Source organism: Opisthocomus hoazin, chromosome 5 (genome assembly GCF_030867145.1).
Source record: "Opisthocomus hoazin isolate bOpiHoa1 chromosome 5, bOpiHoa1.hap1, whole genome shotgun sequence".
Classification (NCBI taxonomy): Eukaryota; Metazoa; Chordata; class Aves; order Opisthocomiformes; family Opisthocomidae; genus Opisthocomus; species Opisthocomus hoazin.
In genome coordinates, this window is record NC_134418.1 from 69,857,583 (window position 1) to 69,878,798 (window position 21,216).

At 36.9% G+C, this 21,216-nt stretch overlaps 1 long non-coding RNA gene across 3 annotated transcripts in view; it reads right to left on the reverse strand.

Annotated features, from left to right (window-relative positions):
• The window catches only part of LOC142361347 (uncharacterized), a 68,721-nt gene extending 58,981 nt beyond the window's left edge, over positions 1-9,740 (reverse strand). For all 3 annotated transcript variants that reach the window (XR_012763936.1, XR_012763935.1, XR_012763933.1), the window contains exon 1: positions 9,599-9,740. This is a non-coding gene — a long non-coding RNA (uncharacterized LOC142361347). The remainder of the gene's footprint in view (positions 1-9,598) is intronic.
• Positions 9,741-21,216: the final 11,476 nt, after the last annotated feature.

Here is a 21,216-nt window from a genome sequence, read left to right on the forward strand (position 1 = left end):
TTGACACTCTTCATTTCTGTTATCAGTGATTGGACCAGAATCAGACACCACTAAATCTTTCTTCACCTTTCTTCCTCATGTGGAGATGGTTTCAGACATATACATTTCAGTAAATTCAATCTACATAATCACTCATTATTTTTAATAGAATATATGTGGTCAATATATTTATGTGTACGCATATGCACTATTCCTACCTTTTATTATATAGAACAAATGGTTAGTAACTGCTGTATTATCTATCACTTATTTTTTTTTAAATCTTAACAGTGCCTTTTATTTTTTCCAGCAGTATAAGAAAAGCTCATCTCACTGAAACCAGCGGAATATCAGATCATGACATATTTTCAACACATAAGATGTGCTTACCTTTGGACAGGCCTTAAATATTGGACATCTCTGAAACAATTACTGAACATTTTTGCCAGTGTCAATATGTTTCTATTACTTTTGGAAGGCTTTTGTATTTGAGTGAGCTCCTTCTGATGACTCAGATGTAAAAATCTGGCTTTTGTTTATCTTCCATGTTCAGAGTAGCCAAGCCAGGGAGGAAGAAAGAGCACTTACTGACTTCTTTAGTTTACCTCTGACATGTGTTTGTTGGCTATTCATGATATATGTGACTACAAAGATTTTAGTAACTCTGCTGTGCAAACAAGCAAGAAATAATTTTATCAATACACCCTGGGATATATCTATATCTATCTACTTCTATATCTTATATCTAGAAGGAATCGCTGTGGGATCACTGCAGTATCAGCTGCACACCAAGCAGTGCAGCGTTATGAGCCTGCAGAGTATTCTTTCTGGCAAGTCTAAATGAGCAACTACAAGGAAGAAACGTTGGTGGGAAACATTTTCCATTAGCTAAATTTTTAACATAAGTAACTTGTGCAATGGTAATACATTCTCTGACCGTCTCTGGTGCACAGAATGTGAGACCAAGTCCTTTGCAGGGCAGCAGTGCCAGTTTAAGTGCCACCAACCCTCCCAATGCACTCACGACTTCCCGAGCCTTTCAGGCATGCCCCAAGCAGCTCCTTACGTAGCTGTCTGTGCTCCGTAGCTAGCTCCAGGGCTCCACTTTGGGAGCCAAAGGATCATGCTGAGGAAGCTCTGCTGGGTAAAAACACTGCATAACCACATGCTTAACCTGACATAAAGTCTTGTGGAAATCTGCTAATCACTACTACCTTCCTTGACATAGTTCCAGCACACACTTTCTTACTCTTGAACTGCCGCTTCTCCTGGCACTGCATCAGCATCTGAAGATCAGCAAAAACTGCCACAGGATTTCGGAGCTCGAGAGATGATGCTGAGCGCCGGGAAAACAAGCATACTTACTAGCCCCAGACACTAAGGGGACTGCTTTCCTGGGTCTGCTGCTCCACTGCTAATAACTTACTCAAGGGTGTCAGCAAGTTGTTAGCAGTGGAGAGTGAAATCAGCTTTCCCACACACCTCAGTTCAAAACTGCTTTCTTGATACAATAGTACATTAGGAATTAATTGTATTCATAAAAAGACTAAACGACCTAGGAAATTTTAATTTGTTTTGGAGATTTATATGAGAACAAATGTAGTAGAACTTCTTTGAAATTGAGATTTATTCTTTTATAAGTAATTGGAAATGTTGATGTATTTACTCAGGAGAAGTAGAATGGCCTAAATACTTACCATTCACAGAATCTCTGTCTTCTCAATGCCAGCATATCATAAATTATTATTTTTATTATAAATATATATATGCATACATAATTTATATTTGTGTAAATTTAAACTACCTTTTCATAAGTTGGCATGAAGTTTTTGAAGTGATTAATGTTCTTTGATTCTAGTCCAAAGTCTTTTATGTTAAAATATCACTAATTGTTCATTTAGAATGTGCAGACAGGTTATTCAATTTTTTAACTGTAGTCTTAGAAATACATGGGATTTTTTTTTTACATCTAGATATTAAAAATGAAATTTTAAGTGCTAGATATTTTAACTAAGAGAGGTTACACATTATTATTCACATATTTTCTTTTTAGACATCTGAGTCAATTCTGAACTACTGCATTTGTGGCATAAGTCTGACAAGAAGATATTCCTTAGAGTTCAGTTTATGAAAATTACTATTTTGCAACAAGAGATAAACTTTGGTTATGGCACAGACTTAAAACAAAATCCCCAATTGCTTATTTTTCATTTAGAGCACGTACAAATGCAGAGTACTCATGGCTGTGGTGGTAGAAGAATCTATAGAGTTATTGCGCATGGTTTAGCCTCAAAGATTTTTCTTATTCAGTGAATATGAAAAAGAAATGAGCATACAGGATTGCCATTGTGGTACCCTTTTCTGCACATTAATATTTACAATATATCTTGATAAGGGTTATAACTTTTCTAGAAAACACAAATTTGTTCATTTCATGGTAAATCTTTTTGCTACACGTGCCGCTCATAAATTCATAGCTATTATGGTAATCTAGCAACCATGAAAATATAGCAATTAATTATTTGTTTTGTTAATTTCTGTCAGGATATTTGTAAGAGCAGCATAAGATGTATTGGTGTACTAGCATTATGTGATCCTATTTTTTCATATCATTAATTGACTGTTGTATCAATATACAACTGACTAGATATTACCTCTCACCTATTAACAGCTGAATAAGAATACTGAGTTGATATTAAAAATTATAAGATTCCTTGTTTTTACATCGTACTCTCATATGGGCGATAAATTGTGCTTAAACAAAACACAAAGCAGATAGTAGACATCCCAGCTTTTCAGGAGACCTTGTGGGATGATAAAAGTACAGTAAATCATAAATGTTTAGTTTAATCAAATTTGTCCTTCATATCACTTTAAAAAGAAAGTAATTATCCTTTAAGCAATAAAAATTTCCTCTTCAGTAGAGATAAATAAGCACAGATGTAAATGGTTGCTTTTGCATTTAGCACACTCATCCAGAAAAGAAGTAGTCACTGAAAAATACTGTCCACCACCTAAAGTGAGAAAGCTTTTTCTAGTCAGGGAGTGTGGATGCCATATGGAATAAGTATAACATGGTAGGAGGATATTCATCAGTTCTATATATCCTGTAAAGCCCAGAAAATCAATGTATTGGACAAATCCGTATCTTTACACTCTTCTGAAAACACCTATATTGGAAAATAATTGGCTGGGCCTACAAGATAGGTATTTATATCAGGTATATGTACTTTTCACCACTCATTATGGTCAAAAAAATCTTTTTCTAGGATTAATGCCTTCCCCAATTTCTTATGACTTTGCTAAAAAAAATCACGCTGTATGTTTTATCCCAGGGTACTCATATTTATTTCTTCAGGGTACTCATATTTATTTCTTCAATGCATGAGAAAATTTGAAATAAACAAAGTAATCTATTGTTAAGATCAACAAAATATTATCACTTCTGATTTTCAATTCTACAATAAAAATTTACACTTTCATGATTGTAAGAGACATAACTTCATAAGTGAGGCAGGGAAATATTTTTCCATTTATTATCTGATGCCTAGAATGCCTAGATTTCTAAATAAAATGAAAAAGAAATTTTTTATTTCAAGTGAAAGAGAGCTTGCATTTTTATGCTGCATGCCTCTTCAACGCTGGTATATAAAGCTCTGAGCTTTTGTAAGCTAGAATCCAAGCTTTTACCAACGAAGTTTAAAGACGATGAAGACAGGTTTCTCATAACAAAAAGCTATACAAACAAAATTTCACATCTGGATTTTTGACACGTACCTGTTGGGTTCATTAGAAAAAGACTTGAGAGAGAAAAAGTCCAGCACCAAGAACTGTTCTTATGAAAACTGGAGTTAATCTTGGAAATAAACTTCATTCCTTCTACAAGGTTAAAAGATGTTCCAGCAAGAAAGAACAGCTTTTCTTTGCCTTCCTTCCAAGAATACACTCAACAAATAGGCTACTATTAAACTCCTTTTAAAATGCCAATATGGAAAAATTAATTTATTACCTAGGAAAAAAAAGGACAGAAAAAAGGAAATTTAAACTCAAAGGAAACCGCAAAGACAATCTAGTAGAATTATTTTCAGATGTTCTTGTGACCCTGGTAACATAGAAAATCTACAGAAAAACCTGAGAAAATCAGAAAAAAATGCAGGAAAAATAAGCCATGTTCTTTGCTCGGGTGCCTGGATGTGGTGGGATGAATTAATGCCACTTAATTGAAGCCATTGCCTTTGTCCATAGCACACCGCAGGGAGTAGTTTTAGAGTACATGTGGTACTAGAGTACCTTACTGCCAAATAAATTGTGAACTTTGGTCCTAGATATTCATGTGTATAATCTTTTCAGGCCAATAATGCTGTGAAATATCTAGCTCAATCTACGGTGCTTTTTTTCCCCTCTTATTTTGGTAATACGGCTACCACAAAATAAGTGTTAATTTGGTATCATTGGTGGCTATTTTTTAAAAAAATGGAGGAAGAGAACTTTAAAAACCAGGGTTTTGAACTTTGTATTGAAACTGCTATGAAAACTGACAAAAGAGACAAAGTACTGACAAAAGAATATAAAATATTGACTATCCTGACTACTAAAGCTTATAGTTACTGTACCGCAATGTTACCAAGCAGTGATCTTTTTGTTAGATTACACTGCTGAAATGGCTGTAAATAGTTACTGCAGTGGAGTATTTAATTTTTTTTAATTGATTCAAGTAATAGTGTCATGTAGCAATGCAGACATTTCATCTAACTACTGTATTCCCTGTATTTTAAATGGGAAGCTACTGAACCTGTGCCTTCTAATTCCTTTAAGTAAAAATTATTCTTCTTTGAGTATTTCAAATCTAAGAGAGGACTAGAGATAAAATCCTGGAATAGCAAGTAATGAACAAATTAAAGAACACATTTCAGAAATATTAAATCTGTAGAAACATTAGTTTTGTACAGGATTTCTGAATTCGATAATAAGAAAAGCACAACTATGAGAATGTTTTTCTATGGTACAACACTTAAAATACATAGGATTCTCTATTGTGGGTGAGTCATTGTAGTTTTCTCATTTTAAAGTCAAAGATACATATTTTAAATTTGCTAGCAGATGTTGAAGACAGACATCAATGGAGTAAAAAATACAAAATCAACCACAAAAACTTCAGGCACACAGACTGGATCTGTTTTAAGATTGGGATTAAACTCTGTAAATGCAGGCAAAAGTCACTAGTTACAGTTGTACTAAGAACTCCAGTTAAAAGAAGCAATGCCACGCTTGCTAACACAGTGTAGGTCTGCAGCCTTGAGCCTGACACATAGCATTTAGTGTATTCTGCTCCTTTGCCCCCAAAGTGGATGGTTCTTCATATTTATACTAACAGCATGCATAAAAATCTAATTATACATAACTGAGACAGCTGCCCCATCCGTGTTTTCTTCTTAATCTACAACTGCAATCATTGCATTTATGAAGATGCTAAAATTTTGCAGCAGAGCAATCTATCTAGTTATAAATGGATTGCATGCTCTGAAAGAATATAAGCTATTCAGCCTGTTGCTTGACCTGCAGTAGCATTATCCACATAAATGAGAAAAGGGACCCAACTGGGTCTCACTATTTCTAACATTTATTTTTAACATTTTCCTCTTACGGTTCAAACCATAGAAAGGACAGTAGCTAAGACTGAATCTAACATTTTCAGTCACGGAAGTGGACCTTGCATTCAAGCACAACCTTAAGTATCATTGTAAGCAACTTTGCAACCATGAGTTTGGAAGGGGACAAATCTTGAGTCCTACCCCATAATCTTAGCATGCATCTGCCCTGGTTTTCATGTAACCTGGAAGTACTGGAAATGGCCAGAGATATTCCGAGTTTGACCCTTCCTAGCAAGCTAAATGCCTGAAGAACAGAGATGGAAAGAACAACGGATTTGAAAAGTACAAGATAACAAATGGCGGGGTGGGGAGTGGGGGGAATGGGAAGTCAAATACCAGAATAGAGCAGATATCCTAGTTACAAAACAAAGGTAGTGAAATTACATAATTCAGATCTCTGAACCAGCTTTGTAGGTGGCTCCAGAGACAGCAATAGCGGGTAAGCATAACTTAACTTCGGTTGTTATGACATTAATAAATTTTAATAAACTATAGTTGAGAAAGGGGAAGCGGGGTAGAGAGCAAGGCATGGGGGAAGGAAGAATTATAAACCCTTCTTTTGCCTTGTTTTCCTATCAAAGCTCTCTGATCAGAATACCATTATAAAATTTGAGATGACAAATGTTCCTCTTTCTAGCCAAAGCAGAGTTCTTGGAAATAAAGTATTTGGTTTTCACGGAATTCTGGTTTCCATGAAATTTCAATTTTTTTGTTGGTCTGGGTGACTAATGGCAGGAGTAGAAAGGACATTAAGGAACAGTTAGGAGCAATCAGTGGTCTTTAGAAAGCCTGGCTGGAATGGTACAGATTTGATGGACCAATACTGACTGCGACATATAGAACCCCTTGGTAGCCAGATATATACAGATATACATATATATACACACACACAAACAAAAAAATCGATAAATGTGCATTTGCATATGCACATTGTTTTCAGGTAAGAATTTTTTTACTGCTTCTTCACTTCTATCTATTTGGTGGTGCTGCATGGTGGAATACTCTAAAAGCAACAGTAAAAAATCTGGTGGAAAAAAGAAAAAGAAAATGCATTCTCATGAACCATCCAGCAGTGGAGAAAAGTAATTGTTCTAGAAAAAGGTTAAAAGAAAGGGTCAATAAATGCTGGATGGATTTTTTCCAGACTAAAGGGAAGCTTCTGAAGTTTCATTATCCTTTGTTGAATCATTGTAAACTACAACCACCAGCCTTTGGATACCCAGATTTGTACTGTAACTATAGCTGGATTTTATGCATGCTGTAATTTGTTCTTTTATCATCCAGCCAAGACAAATAATCAAGAGGATCATAAACCCAAAGAGTATCTGCCTTTATCATAGAGTTCAGCAAGCTGACAGGCAAGACTTGGGGATTATTTTTAGACACCAAAGCCATAAATATTTAAATTTGGTGGATTTATAATTTTAAAAGAAAAGGCCATTAGAAACTATGCTGTTAAAGAGATTGGTTTTCTTTTTCTTTGCTTTATAGAGCTTGATTTCATTACATAGTCTACTGATCTATTTTACATCTGAATGTTTTTTCAATAAAAACATCTGGAAAATGTAGCTATAATTCATTAAAATCTATATGTGTATTTCCCCAAGAGTCCTTTGAAAGAAATCTCAAGAAATCTGTTCTGTTTTTCTGTTGAGCATGCATGCCAGCTTATTCTGTATTAAACTAACACTTTCTGTTAGAATGTGGTGCTAAATAATCAAAGAACATTTTTTCAAATTTTTTTATTTTTTTTTTTACTTCTTTATGGTTAACTTCTGGGTTCTTGAAATTTTAATCAAGTTTAGAAAATTTGAATTACTGATATGCACATTTCTTCATCTAAATTTATTTCAGTTTGGTATTTATTACTCATTCAGTATTCTTTATTACATTTAGTCATCAGTTTTTATTCTACTACTATCTTTAGCTCTTATATCCCATTGCCACAGAGAAGACGCTGCTCAGGTGCAGCGTAACGCAGCACATAGTTTTGAAACACAGCAGCAACAAATCCTTCAGTTAGAGCCAGGGACTACGAGAAGTCTTTTGTTTGTGAGGCTTTACTGTATTGCACTGCACAAACTAGTGCACTGCTGTACTCTAGGCTCCTCGGAGGTTGTAGAAAGCGGACTTCAGAGCCAAAAAAAAAGGTCACAGTTGTCTTTGAAATCAGGATTTCAGGACAAATGAGATAAGACTTCTGAACTCCAGCTTGAGACTTCATTAGATCCTACAAAATAGCAACCACAAAAAAACCCAGAGAACCTAACCAAAATTTAAAAATAACTGAGTCATCTATTCTGAGTGCTATCTGTTGCAGGCGGAACTCCTACCGTCCTGTGTATGTCATCTCAGAATAACAATACTTTATTTGAGCACTTCTAAAATCTTTAAAATACAGAACATCTTCAACAACTATACAGTGATATAATTTCAATTGCTATTGATACTTAAAATGATTAAAGTGTATTCCAGTACAGTGCTAGCCTATCTAAAGGAACCACTTCTGAGACTAATAGAAACAGCTGCCATTTTGGTATCTAAAGAAGATTTGTCCCATAAAATATCTTCAGTTAAATACCAGCTGCCTGAGGCTGACACAAGGCTGACACTAAATCTTGCTTGTATATATTCAGTAATCTGCCTTACGTCCCTCCACTCAACATAAATATGACAGTAACCATCAGCACTGCCCCAAGAGAAGAGACTTTGTCTCCTCCAGAACAGCTCCAAGAAATGCTTTTGCATAAATTAAATAGACATAATTATCAGGAAAATTGCTGTACTTTATGCAGAAATTTCTCAGCCATTGATAGAAAACCATTAAATGTACAGCTGCCCCACTTAGGGACAGAGGTCTGCTTTTTCTGATAAGTGGTCCTTCAATGGGTTACTGTTAGGCAGAATCTGATAATGAAAAAATGCACACTTAAAACTTAACACCTAAACCCCAGATGTTGTGGAGGTTTGTGGTCCTTACAGTTACTATTGACAATGACCTTTAACTTCGCTATCCCATATTTTTCTCTTTCGATTTAGTGAACTGATCACTTCTCTACTGCATCAGAGGAGTGTTTGCTCAGAACCAATATACTTCCTCATCTTTCCAGATTGTTGTAATACTACAGATGCAAACACAAACACATTACTTTGAAGAATTTCTCATTCTTAGCAACCTCTTTATCAAGAAGATGAATAATTATCTTCTGCTCTTAGAAAAAGCCTACATTACTGTCTGTACATGCATAACATACATGCCTGGATGTTCCTCAGAATTTCTAAGGAGTCTAGATATATATAAATACATCTGGCATATACAGTATTGTACACTTGATTATACAACTTCAGAGCACCTCACAATGTTTACATGCAAGGAAGTCGTCTCGAGAGCTGATACAGATGAAGAACTGGGAAACAAGAGGAAAAACCTGATTTGGCCAACAACCTAGTTTAGGCAAAGGTAATCAAAATACAGTTTACATCCCAGTGTTGCATTTTAGTTACTGAGCCATCATCCTTTGAAAGATTTTTAATTGTCCTCTTCTTTGCACATCTTAATAGGTACAGACAGAATAAAAAAAAAAAACCACCTATGATTCTTTTTTTCTGTTTACCACCTTTCCTTTCAAAAATTAAAACAGAATATTTCAGTACAAGATGTCAGACTTTTCTGATTCTTAGAACTGCTGACAGAAGAAAAAACCTCTGCTGTTAGTAGAAACTGTCACTTAAAATATGACTAGCCATTACGGAAATGTATAAACCTTTGTCTCTGCACTGTCATAATGAACAGGGAAACAGCTAAAGCCATTGACCTCGGACTAAATTAACAAGGTGCAAGCCAAGCTGTCCTGATTCTGAAAATTTGCAACGGCTCGAAGCAACACATAAAAATCAACTCTGCACCAGCAATGCACTTTTAGTACTTGGCATATCAGAGAGGAACCGGCATGCTTTCGGATACTTACTTGTCCCTGCACAGCCTCTTTGTTTCTCATGTTTTCAAAGGCTGTGCCCGCTCATCTGTGTGCAGCTGCTATAGCCTGAGTTGTTCCAGATTGAGGTTCAACTTTTGCACTTCTGCTTACAGTCCGTAGTGCTAGTGTGAGGCAGTTCCCTCAAAATGGATGCAGATTACACAGGAGTGCGTAAGTGGAGCTGATAGAAGAATATGAACTGAAAAAAAAAAATCTATAACTGCAGAAAGGAGAAAACACAATCTAGTGGCTGCGAAAATATGTCAGCTATAAACACATTAGAATAAAATTAACTTTGAAACCTTGACAAAAATAAATAGGGAACAAGTTCACAAATTATCTCAGCGATTCCAAACACATTAACTGTGGGATCATTTTATCTAGGTGAGTAGGAAATTATTTTAGAAAATATATTGGTGTTTTTTTTTTTTTTTAAGAAACAATGCATCATTCAGGCACTGATTTTGAAAAAGAATACAGTTTAAGGCAAAACCATTACAAGATTATGTAAAATTAACACTGCTCACAATAACTGGTTTTTTAATTAAAAGTCTAGTAGCTCAAGAGCTGCTGTGCCGCAAACAAAGGCTTGTTCCTGTTAAGAAGGGTCTTTCACGGAGTCCTCAGTTTCTGTTTTTTCTAAAGCAGTATGTGCACACAATCTGGTCACTGTTGGTGCAAACATCTCTTCCTCCGCAGCTTCTGTCACATAAAGCTGTAATTCTGTATGTTATCCAAGACATATATTTATGCATAATTTTGAAATTTCATCCTTTCTTTTCTTCTTACTTTAAAGACTTTCCCGGTTGTCTTTGTAATCTCTTTTAACTGTGGTATTTACTAATACTAACTTTAGTTCTCTCAAATAATGCAGGACAGCTTTTTTGCTAATGAAGTTTACTACAGATTACCAAAACTAAGAGATAATTCTATTGATTTAAATGAGTTCTCAATTAAGCTTTCAGTCATGTAAAATCTTTAATGCATTTAGGATCCTTTTGAAGGTCTCCTCCTACGTATATGTTACATGGGTTTGTATGTATGTAAACAGAAGGCACTCATCAGTTTTCAGCTGTCATGACTTGGATAAAATCCCTGTACCAGCTATTTCAGTTTTAGTTACTTTGAGAGCACAGATTGCAAGCCCTGAAAAAAATCACAGAACATTTTTAGAGTTTTCATAAAGTGGATTAGTAGGAGACATGAAATCATCAAAGATACCTCAATGGATCCTATTGGTGACTCCTGCTGACATCAAAACAGACTCTAAAGTAAGAAAACTCTTGGTTAACACCTTCCAAGAAAAATATTTAAAAGTGTCAAGTGTCAAACAACCAGTAAAGACACACTACCTCCTGCTTAAATCTTTAACACAATCACACTTTTTTCTAGCTAGCAGAATGCAGCCTGGGTCAAATCATAGAATCATAGAATCATAGAAAGTTTTGGGTCGGAAGGGACCCCTAGAGGTCATCTAGTCCAACCTCCCCGCAGCGAGCAGGGACACCACTAACTAGATCAGGTTGCTCAGAGCCCTGTCCAACCTGGTCTTGAATGTTTCCAGGGATGGGGCCTCCACTACCTCTCTGGGCAACCCGTTCCAGTGTTTCACAACCCTCATTGTAAAGAATTTCTTCCTTATATCCAGCCTAAAACTACCCTGTTTTAGTTTAAAACCATTACCCCTCGTCCTGTCACTGCTGCCTCTACTAAAAAGATTGTCCCCATCTTTCCTATAGGCTCCCTTTAAGTACTGAAAGGCTGCAATCAGGTCTCCCCGCAGCCTTCTCTTCTCCAGGCTGAACAAGCCCAGCTCTCTCAGCCTGTCCTCATAGGAGAGGTGCTCCAGCCCTCGGATCATTTTTGTAGCCCTCCTGATAATCTCCAAGAAAAGCCAGCACCTCCTGTCCAGGACTAAGACTGGTGCTGGAATGATAAAGGAAGCGTGCCCTATTAACTAACACTATGCAGATACAGCAAAGGCTTCCCTTATCAGAGTAATACAAGCCTTTCAGCAGCAATAAATCCAATTTCCATATGTCATGGGTTAACCTGAGTAGGCAGCTAAGCACTGCACAGACGTATCCATAAATAGATCTGGTATCATGAAATCAGCTTTTGAAATAATATATATAAAATGTTGAGACAGAACAGATCAAAACTGGGTAGGCAAGAAAGTAATTTTAAAAAACACCCTTATATAAATATAAAAGATTTTGTTAGAAGAAACGTATGCTTTCGGAGTTAAAAACTACTAGCAATGTATCAGCAAATGAGTTAAGCAGAATCAGGGGAACATGACATCCCTAATTGCAGATAAACCTGTAGTGTATTTTCTCTAGGTATTTGGAAAATAGTCAAACTGGAATTTAAAGAGTTCCAAAGATCAAAAAAGGTAGTTACTTGATTCCTAAGAAACTGAACAAGAATAGAATAGCAAAACATAAAAATATCAGGTGGTATAGTTAAAATAGTAACTGTCTTTGAGCATGAGTTTTATAAAAGTATGTATTCTTATTTTATCAGAAGGATAAGACAAGATGTACGAAAGGAAACAAGCTAATATAATTCACTGGGACTTTCAAATGCCTTTTGACAGGGTCCTTGAACAAAAGGTTTTAAAGAAAGTATTAATAAACACACAATGACAAGTAAGATGGATCACAAACCTGTTAGCAAAAAAGAATGACAAATAGCAGTGTGAAAAAGAAAACCCAGGATTTTGTACCAGAGCTGAAGACTGAACTAGTATGCTTCAAGTTTTTTAAGACATGAATAAACGAGAGACTAAATTTACTAATACAGATTATTAGCTGATTAGGTAGGAAAAACAACACCCAGCATTTTTAACCATTCCAAAAAGACTTAATTCAGCAACATGGTGGACAGGACAATCAACTCAATTTAACTTAGAAAAGAAAAGCCTGTAACGTATAAAACAAAAATGGTTTTGCAATAACTGATAGCTCAAGTATCACAAATTTTGAAGGAGGCAATTAAAAGCTGTATGGATCTAGAGCCACATTTCAAAATGGATTATCAAGGATGATCCACTATCCTGTGAGCTGGAAATACAAGCTTCCTATATTATGCACTTTATCAGTAAAAGTTCTTCAGAAGCAGCAGAGGAAAAAGAAACAGCCTTTAAAATACACCACATTAAGAAAGCTAGGAGTTTGAATTTAAAATTCTGGTTAGCCTGTGCTAACTGTGTCTCTCCTTGTCAGGGCTGTGAACTCTTATTTATTCTACATTAATGTGGCTATGTGTTCTGATGTACTGAATCTTGGAATGCTTGATGTGTCAGACTGTCTTGAAACAAGACTAGCATAGATCAAAATAAGCAATAGGATACTCTGTTGTTTATCTAAACACTCCTGGGTGTCCTGATTTTGGCTGGGATAGAGAGGTTCAACAAAGGCAAATGCAGGGTCCTGCACATGGGGAGGAACAACCCCATGCATCAGTACAGGCTTGGGGCGGACCTGCTGGAGAGCAGCTCTGCGGAGAGGGACCTGGGTGTCCTGGTGGACGACAGGTTAACCATGAGCCAGCAGTGTGCCCTGGCTGCCAAGAAGGCCAATGGCATTCTGGGGTGCATTAGGAAGAGTGTGGCCAGCAGGTCGAGGGAGGTTCTCCTTCCCCTCTACACTGCCCTAGGGAGGCCTCATCTGGAGTACTCTGTCCAGTTCTGGGCTCCCCACTTCAAGAAAGATGAGGAGCTACTGGAGAGAATCCAGCGGAAAGCTACAAGGATGGTGAGGGGACTGGAGCATCTCTCCTACGAGGAGAGGCTGAGGGAGCTGGGCTTGTACAACCTGAAGAAGAGAAGGTTGAGAGGGGACCTAATATATACTTATAAATATCTGCAGGGTGGGTGTCAGGAGGATGGGGCCAAGCTCTTTTCAGTAGTGCCCAGCGACAGGACAAGGGGCAATGGGCACAAACTGAAGCACAGGAAGTTCCGTCTGAACATAAGGAAGAATTTTTTCCCTCTGAGGGTAATGGAGCACTGGAACAGGCTGCCCAGGGAGGTTGTGGAGTCTCCTCTCTGGAGATATTCAAGTTTACCTGCCTGGACGAGGTCCTGTGCAGCCTGCTGTAGGTGACCCTGCTTCGGCAGGAGGGTTGGACTAGATGACCCACAGAGGTCCCTTCCAACCCCTACCATTCTGTGATTCTGTAATTTTCTTCCCAGTAGCTGCTGTGTTTTGGAGTTAGTATGAAAAGAATGTTGCTAACACTGAAGTTTTTAGCTGTTGTTAAGAAATCGAGTACTTTCTCCGGTGTCTCGTATTCAGCTAACGAGCAGATGTGCAGGAGCTGGGAGAGAGCACAGCCAGGCAGCTAACCAAGCTGGCCAGTGGAAATATTCCACACCATATGCTGAGTTTATAAGTGGGGGTCAGCTGTTGGACAAGAATCCATTTTTTTATCTTTTCTTTCCCACGAGTTCAAATTCTTTCTTGTCTGGGAGTTTGAACTTTTCTGGGAGTTCAGTCTTTTTCAGGAGTTTCATGAGTTCTGGGTTCCACAATCACTGTTCAGAGGCTGGCTGCACATCAGTCATCAGATGGTGAGAAAAAATTGTATCGTGTATAGCTTGTTTTGTGTTGTTATTATTAGTATTAATATTTTCCTTGGTTGCCTTATTAAACTGTCTTTATCTCAACCCAAGAATTTCCCCTTTTGTCCATTCCTCCTCCCCATTGCACCTGGCGGGGGGAACGAAAGGGTGGGCGAGCGGCTGGCTAGTGTTTTGTTGCCGGTTGCTGGGTTAAACCACAACAATGGATTTGTGTCTTTGTTTATTTCCTCCACTCATCTTTAATATCCTCTAAAAACACTGGAGCAAATGTAATTAAAATTGTATGAAAACAGGATGATGTTACAGAATGAGAGCTGGAAACTGCAGCTGTAACAATATTGTAATTCACAGTCCTCTATCCAGATTTCCCCTCCTGACCTACCTTGAATACCAAGGGTTCAAGAAAAAAATAAGAAAGTTAGCTAATGGATTTCTTGGCACAGCACATTTGTTTTTCCAGGGTAGCATAATTTTACATTCACATTTCACTAAGAAGTTTTGCCCTCAGGGTTCAATTCTAATTAATTAAATGTTGAAAAAAGGCCAGGTGACTTTCAACCGCCTCAACTGCAACTTGAATTTAATCCTTTAAAAGCAGGTAAAAACACCAAGCCTAAAATATATTTGCTCTACCAGGAGAATATAAATTCAGTACGGTAACCCCCAGCCCAAATAACCCTGGAAGCATAGCATAAAATTTGAGTCTTACTGCAATTATGGGCTTGTGTAAGCAGTCTTAACTTTTTCAAATTATTTTTAATCTTCCCCTTTAGAAGCATAACAAATTCCAGGACAACAAGTTTTGAGATTTGGTTTTCTGTGAAGATTTTCATCCATAACAAAAGAATTCATAAAGTACAATGAGAATTCAGTTAAACAGGTGTAGTTCTTTCCATTCTTCAATTATAAAATAATAATATAAAAGATTTCCACCACTTCATTCCTAGCATATATTCTTCTTTCTCACAAGAAATGGCAAAAATAAAATTTTTTCTTCTCAGAAGACTGTGCTATGGCAGCATTCTTAGCAGGTGCTCATAGGTTGTTATAGGAGCTACTGGCAGCAATTATTGATATATGAAACAATGATTACAAAATAGATCTTGCCAGAAAACTTCATTCCACAGAAGACTTTGATGTTTGGAACACTTTTCTGCATAAAGGAGGGTGCAAAGCGGCTCCAGAGATATTAAAAAAAAAAAGAAATTCCTTGTATTTCAGATACAGGCTAGCTAATACGTAGTAATGAGGATCCTATGGGAGTGTTGGGTGAACGTCAGATTCTGGAGAATCGTTCAGTGAAGGTAGATATTAGCATAAACATGAGAAAACAGTGAAATGTCAGTGAGATTTGATGTCCTTTTTCCTCAAACTCTTCCGGCACAGATCTCTAAAGCACTACCAAGTAAGCTCATCCCATAAACTGTTGAACTTAACCACCAGCTTTGACCTCTGCTGGCAAGATGGTTTGGGGACAAGAATATCCATAGCATTTTAATTCAGTACGTCTTTACACAGAGGCCAGCCTTTTGTCACCAAATACATTAGACAAGTTCAGCTTCAAGTTCAGAAACTTACTGTTCAGTTACCAGAGAAAATAAATATGTTTTCTATAGTATTTTTGTATAGTTTGTCTTTCATGCTTAAATGTTCCATATACTCCTGCTTCATCTGGTGGGATCCAGTCCCCTTCATGCGTCAAGTATGCGTCAAGGCATACTTAATTCTCCAGAGAAGCACGTCAACTCTCATGTGCTTGGGGGAAGCAGGAGTTGTTGTGCTGTGCTATACATGGACTCATCTCCTTCCGGGGTGTTTTCGTTAAGAGCATTCCATCTCTGAAATGCCACTAAGCTGCTTACCTGTGAAAAAATCAAGGTGTGCTATGACCCAAAATCAGGGGTCTCACAAATAGAGTTAACTACTTTATAATATATCTGCATACAGCAGAGAAAGGGACGGGATTCTGTGACCTATAAGGCCTATCCAGTCCTACACTCTTTGTTTCTGTTGTTCAAAGGGAATAATGTAGCAGACTCTTCATTCTCTATACAATTCTAAACACTTACCTGCAGGAATGTTCCTTTTTGCAGTCACATTCCTTTCGCATTTCTGCATAATGCATCCAAGAAAGATTTCTGTTTACAATGAATTTGCTTTTACTGTTGCTCAAAGTCACAGTTGCTGAAAGTATACTTTAATTCACATTTTGAAATCTGTGAATCTGACAGAAGCAGCCTGGGCATTTGACCCTGCTTAAATGCGTAACATAGTTCAGTAAATAGTACTTTATATCACTTCATATCTCCTTTAAACTAGACATTGCTTTTTATTGATAGAGTCAATGGGACAAAATAATCCCCGAAAGATGAGACTGCCCAGAAATAGCAAAATGGAAACAGTTTGGTGGAAAGAACATTCTGGCTTTTGTAAAGTACATTAATTTATATATTTGCTGTGAAAATATACGTTTTCCCATGTTCTATTAATGATAAAACCCCAAAATTCCTATAAAAGAAATAAATACAACCCCAAATATAATCCCTACTATTTGAATGTTATTAAACCACACACATAAATTGTCTACTACACGACAAGTACTCAAAGAGGTAAAAAACCCTACCAGGACAAGCTGCAGACACATGTGATATCACAGCTACTTCAGTTGTCATATATAGTCACAAATATAAACAGATTACTAGTAAATACACATCTATCGGGACCCCAGTAAAATTAATAATTGCTCAAGACCACCTCTGTTTCCAAGCTTGCTTTTTTTTTTTCTCTCTACAAACAATTCCAAATTCTGTGGGCACTTTACATGCAACGTTCACAACTTCTGCTCTCCAGAAGCACCTTCCCCGAAGTACTGTTTGTGTCGCTTCATAAAATCAGAATGTAATAGTGTCACCGAAAATCCGGGAATAAACCTCGTAACACCAATGTAGTGTTAAAAGGCAGGCATTATTTATTGCGGCGCCGGATGCACGGGGGATAATTCCACCAAGCGTGCATACCCCATACCTTTTCCGTATAGTTTATATAGATCAAAATATACATATTTATTAGGTTACATAACTTATCCCTTTCATAGTAAAATTAGTTCATTTTCATACACTCCTCCCACCCGTGCTTGCGCAGTGCCTCCTAGTGGTGGTCGTCGGGGGTCTCAGGATGAAGGCTCATCCTCTTCATCACAGTGTCCGCTGGTTGACCCCAGCTTCTGCACATGCGCAGTCCTCTTCTGGCTCTTGTCCCGTAGCTAGGTCACTGTAACTATGTCGCTGTAGCTAGGTCGCCTTGACTGGCTCTAGGCGACCGCTAACATTTCAGGTGGGAAACTTTTGTTTCAGTTAATTTAGACAATAGATAAAAACCACAAACACACCTGCAACCATAGTAATGCTATTCCTACTAAAAATTCCTTCACTACTATTGTTTAACATTGACAATTACCTGGAAACCAAACTCTCTGTTGCTGGACCTAACGTCCAGATGGGCAGGGGCTATACAAGGGACATAACTAGCAACATGGTTTATGTTTATGGTTAACAGATTTCATCCCCTTGATTACAATAGAGATGACACCTGGAGCACCAGACCACATTTCAGCTTGCTGATATCTGCCTGGTCATTTAGGCAGTAACATCCAAAAAGGAGCCCAAACCAGGAGAGGTCAAAGGAGCAAAGGTCAATTCACAAACTCCTGCACCCAGGTAGATGCAGCCTGCTGTTAGGTCTGGTTACCTAATACCTGAGGACTTCACAAGCAGCAATAAATACACATCTGGGCAATAACCTGGATAGCAGCATTCTGCCCCATTTGACCTTTGGAAGGTGAATATAAGCTTTAATCTAAGTAAATTTACAATGTAAACACCAACATGGTTGTATTTGTTCCCAACTACTCCACACAACTCTTAGTTCAACTTAGTGATTTCTCAAGTTAAGAAGTTTTGTTAAAAAAAAAAAATTCTATTGACATTTTTTGTTCTTCATTTCAGAATGCTGATTACATATAAACCAGAAAGTATCAGTGAAGGCTTACTTTGTCATAATCCTGAGCAGAATGAGAAAAATAAATATGCTAAAAATCTCATGGGCCTATGACTGACAACTCCACTCCTCAGACATAGCAGTTCTTTCAGGCAGAAAAGATAGTTTCCCAAGAGTAAGGCCAAGACAACAGAATTAATTCCCTTATTACAGATGAGACAGTACAGACCATATTCCAAGTACAAGGCTCATTCCCTTGAATTGCCGCCTCCTCCGTAATGCAGACCACAGATACATAAATCGCATCATCTGCCAAAGGAAACCAGCAAGAAAAAAAACTACCAAAACAAGACACTTCATTGTGCTTTTCTTCTGTGGTAAAGGAAAAAACATAAAAATAATAAAAAGCTTTGTGTTGGCTGTTAGCCCTACTAGTAAATGACTACTAAAATATACCATTTTGTTATAGAATATGACAAGGAACAAAATAAAAATAAGAATAATAAGAAATAGAAGATGGGTGAACACAGTTTCCATGATTTTGATCCAGTTTCTAGATCAAAGAGAAGTGATTAAAAAATCTTTGATGTTTTCAGTTTTTATTTTTGTGGTCCAGCCTTTCAGGAGCAATAAAAATAAAACTTCAGTCAGAGTTAAGGCTTACATGGTAATGAAAATTTTATGCATAACTGGAGTGTTCTTTACCAGTGAGCTTCCCTCAAAATTGGAGGAATCACATTGCCTGTGACAAATACATTACCTCGTGCCTCTAACTGTGAGCTATAAGACTGTATCCCAAAATGCATTCATGTAATCTATGTGCAGTTTCGATTGAGGTGTATCTGAATTATGTAAATTTTGTCAGGGTCCTTTTGTTAGTAGTTAATGCACAGGCTAAAATATCTGACTCAAAATCCTCTGTGAGCAGTGATGTTAATTTTTAGAGAGAGAGAGAGTATCTAGTTTTGCCATGAAAAGAATAATGATCAGAGATATCCATTTGGGCAAAACTGGCATAAAAACATACCACGTTCAAGGACAAAATCACTTCACAGAACAGGTAACCCTTAGAGTAAACCTTCTTGATTTCCTATCAGGCTTGTAAGGGAAAGGTATGTTTGTAACATGTCTGGTTTAAAGTAGCTAGAATAACTGTACTTTACTGAGGATTAATCTTTCATTCTTTTTTAATGTTTATCAGGTTCACAACTGTAACATTTGAAGGCTTTTTAACAGAGGAAATATTGCCATTAACAATTAGAGTTTAAAATTATTTCTCTATGTGAGGATTTTTTTTTCTAACAGATAACGTAGAAAAACTGGAAAAAAGGTTTTTGCATAACAACTTCAATTATTTCTATAACTAAATTACAATCCTCCTCTTCTCTTCGGTGCTAAGACTTCTAAAAAAAATCAGTCAGCGAACGGTTTTCCAAAAGGGTCAGTAGAAGAAGCAGCTAGAAGAGGCAGGAGAGACAGTTTGCTTCCTGCTTATGCTATATGCCCTTTTTTTATTTCTGCCAATCAAGAACACAGCCTTGCAGCAGGTCTTCTAAAAATCACCAGATGAAATTTAGTAGGATGACTTTGTTTGGGCTCGTCCACGCAGAGGGCTGGTTGATCACCTGTACAGTATGCATTCTCCTAAGCAGGTGGCAAAAGCCGTTAGTGTCTGCTTCCCTTCAGTAGCAAGTCCACTGGCTTGTGCCTACAACTGCCCCATAAACAAACCATCATCTGTCACCTCTGAATTCACACTGCATTCTAGCCTTAAAAACTCATTGTTTTCAAAGACTTCCTAGGGATTACTAAAGTTGTCAAGTAATAAAAAAAATTTAAATGTTTTTGCGTATAAAAGCAGAAGGATAGTTTTAAAAGACCTATGGCAGTTAGGTACTCACCTGTCCAGAATTAGACTAAGAGATTAATTAGCAGGTTTTGGATGAATCTTATTTCCCGTCTCTTGAGCAAGGAGTTACAAAGAATGAATAGAAGCTTATAAATCACAGCTGTGCAAATGCATGTGACAATTTTTTTAAATCTACCTATATCAACAACACTTACATACTTGGTATCTGCAAAAACATCACAGCAGCTACTTGGCTAAGAAAAAGCCACAACAACCTAGGCAAGTATCAGTTTGAATTTAACTCATTGGAAATAGCAGCCCAGGAAGGGCCCAAAAAGCAAGGGCAAGAGAGTCAGGTTAGAGTAAAATAGATAACTGGGGAAATAACTGCAAATTGCAGCTGAATTATCTGTATATGTAATGTATATAGACATACAGGGGAATTAGATCTATAAAACACATGCACTTAATTTCCATACATAATATATACATTAACATACAGAAATACAGAGAAAGCATACGTAGAAAAATACACATGGCTATGTGTATAGAAATAATACGCATAGAAATATCATTTATCTAGAAAATTGATACAGAAATACATATAAAAAATACAAATGTCATGTCTAGAATTTGTAAATATATATAAAATCGTATTTCTATATATAAAGAAACCATACACAGAAATCAGAAAGCTATGTGATGAAAAAGGAAATAATGCAGAACTGAAATCTGACAAGGAGACATCATCAGATCATGGGGGAGAAGAACAAAAAGTAATTTAAAAAAGACGTCACTGCTTCAGTATCTCAGATCAAAGTTAATCTGGAAAGATGGAGAGGTTTCCAGATGAAGGAACAAGGTACCTTTGACTTGGTTTGTTACTTCTATTATTTTTCATCAGTCAGTTTTTCTTATTCTCTTCCTTTCCTTTTTCACTTCTGATATAACAAATAACATAATTTTCTTTCCTCTTCTATTTTTTTCTCTGTATTTGTAGTACATAATTTGATATCTAAACATAGTCATCACACTTCAATTTTTTTAATTCTTTCTACTTAGATCTTTGGGTAAAAAAAAAAAGGTTATCTTTTTTGCATTTTGTGAAATGTCTGAAGCTGAACAGATATCATAGTTTGCTTCTCATTAAGAAGCCAAGCACCAGCCCTTATGAAT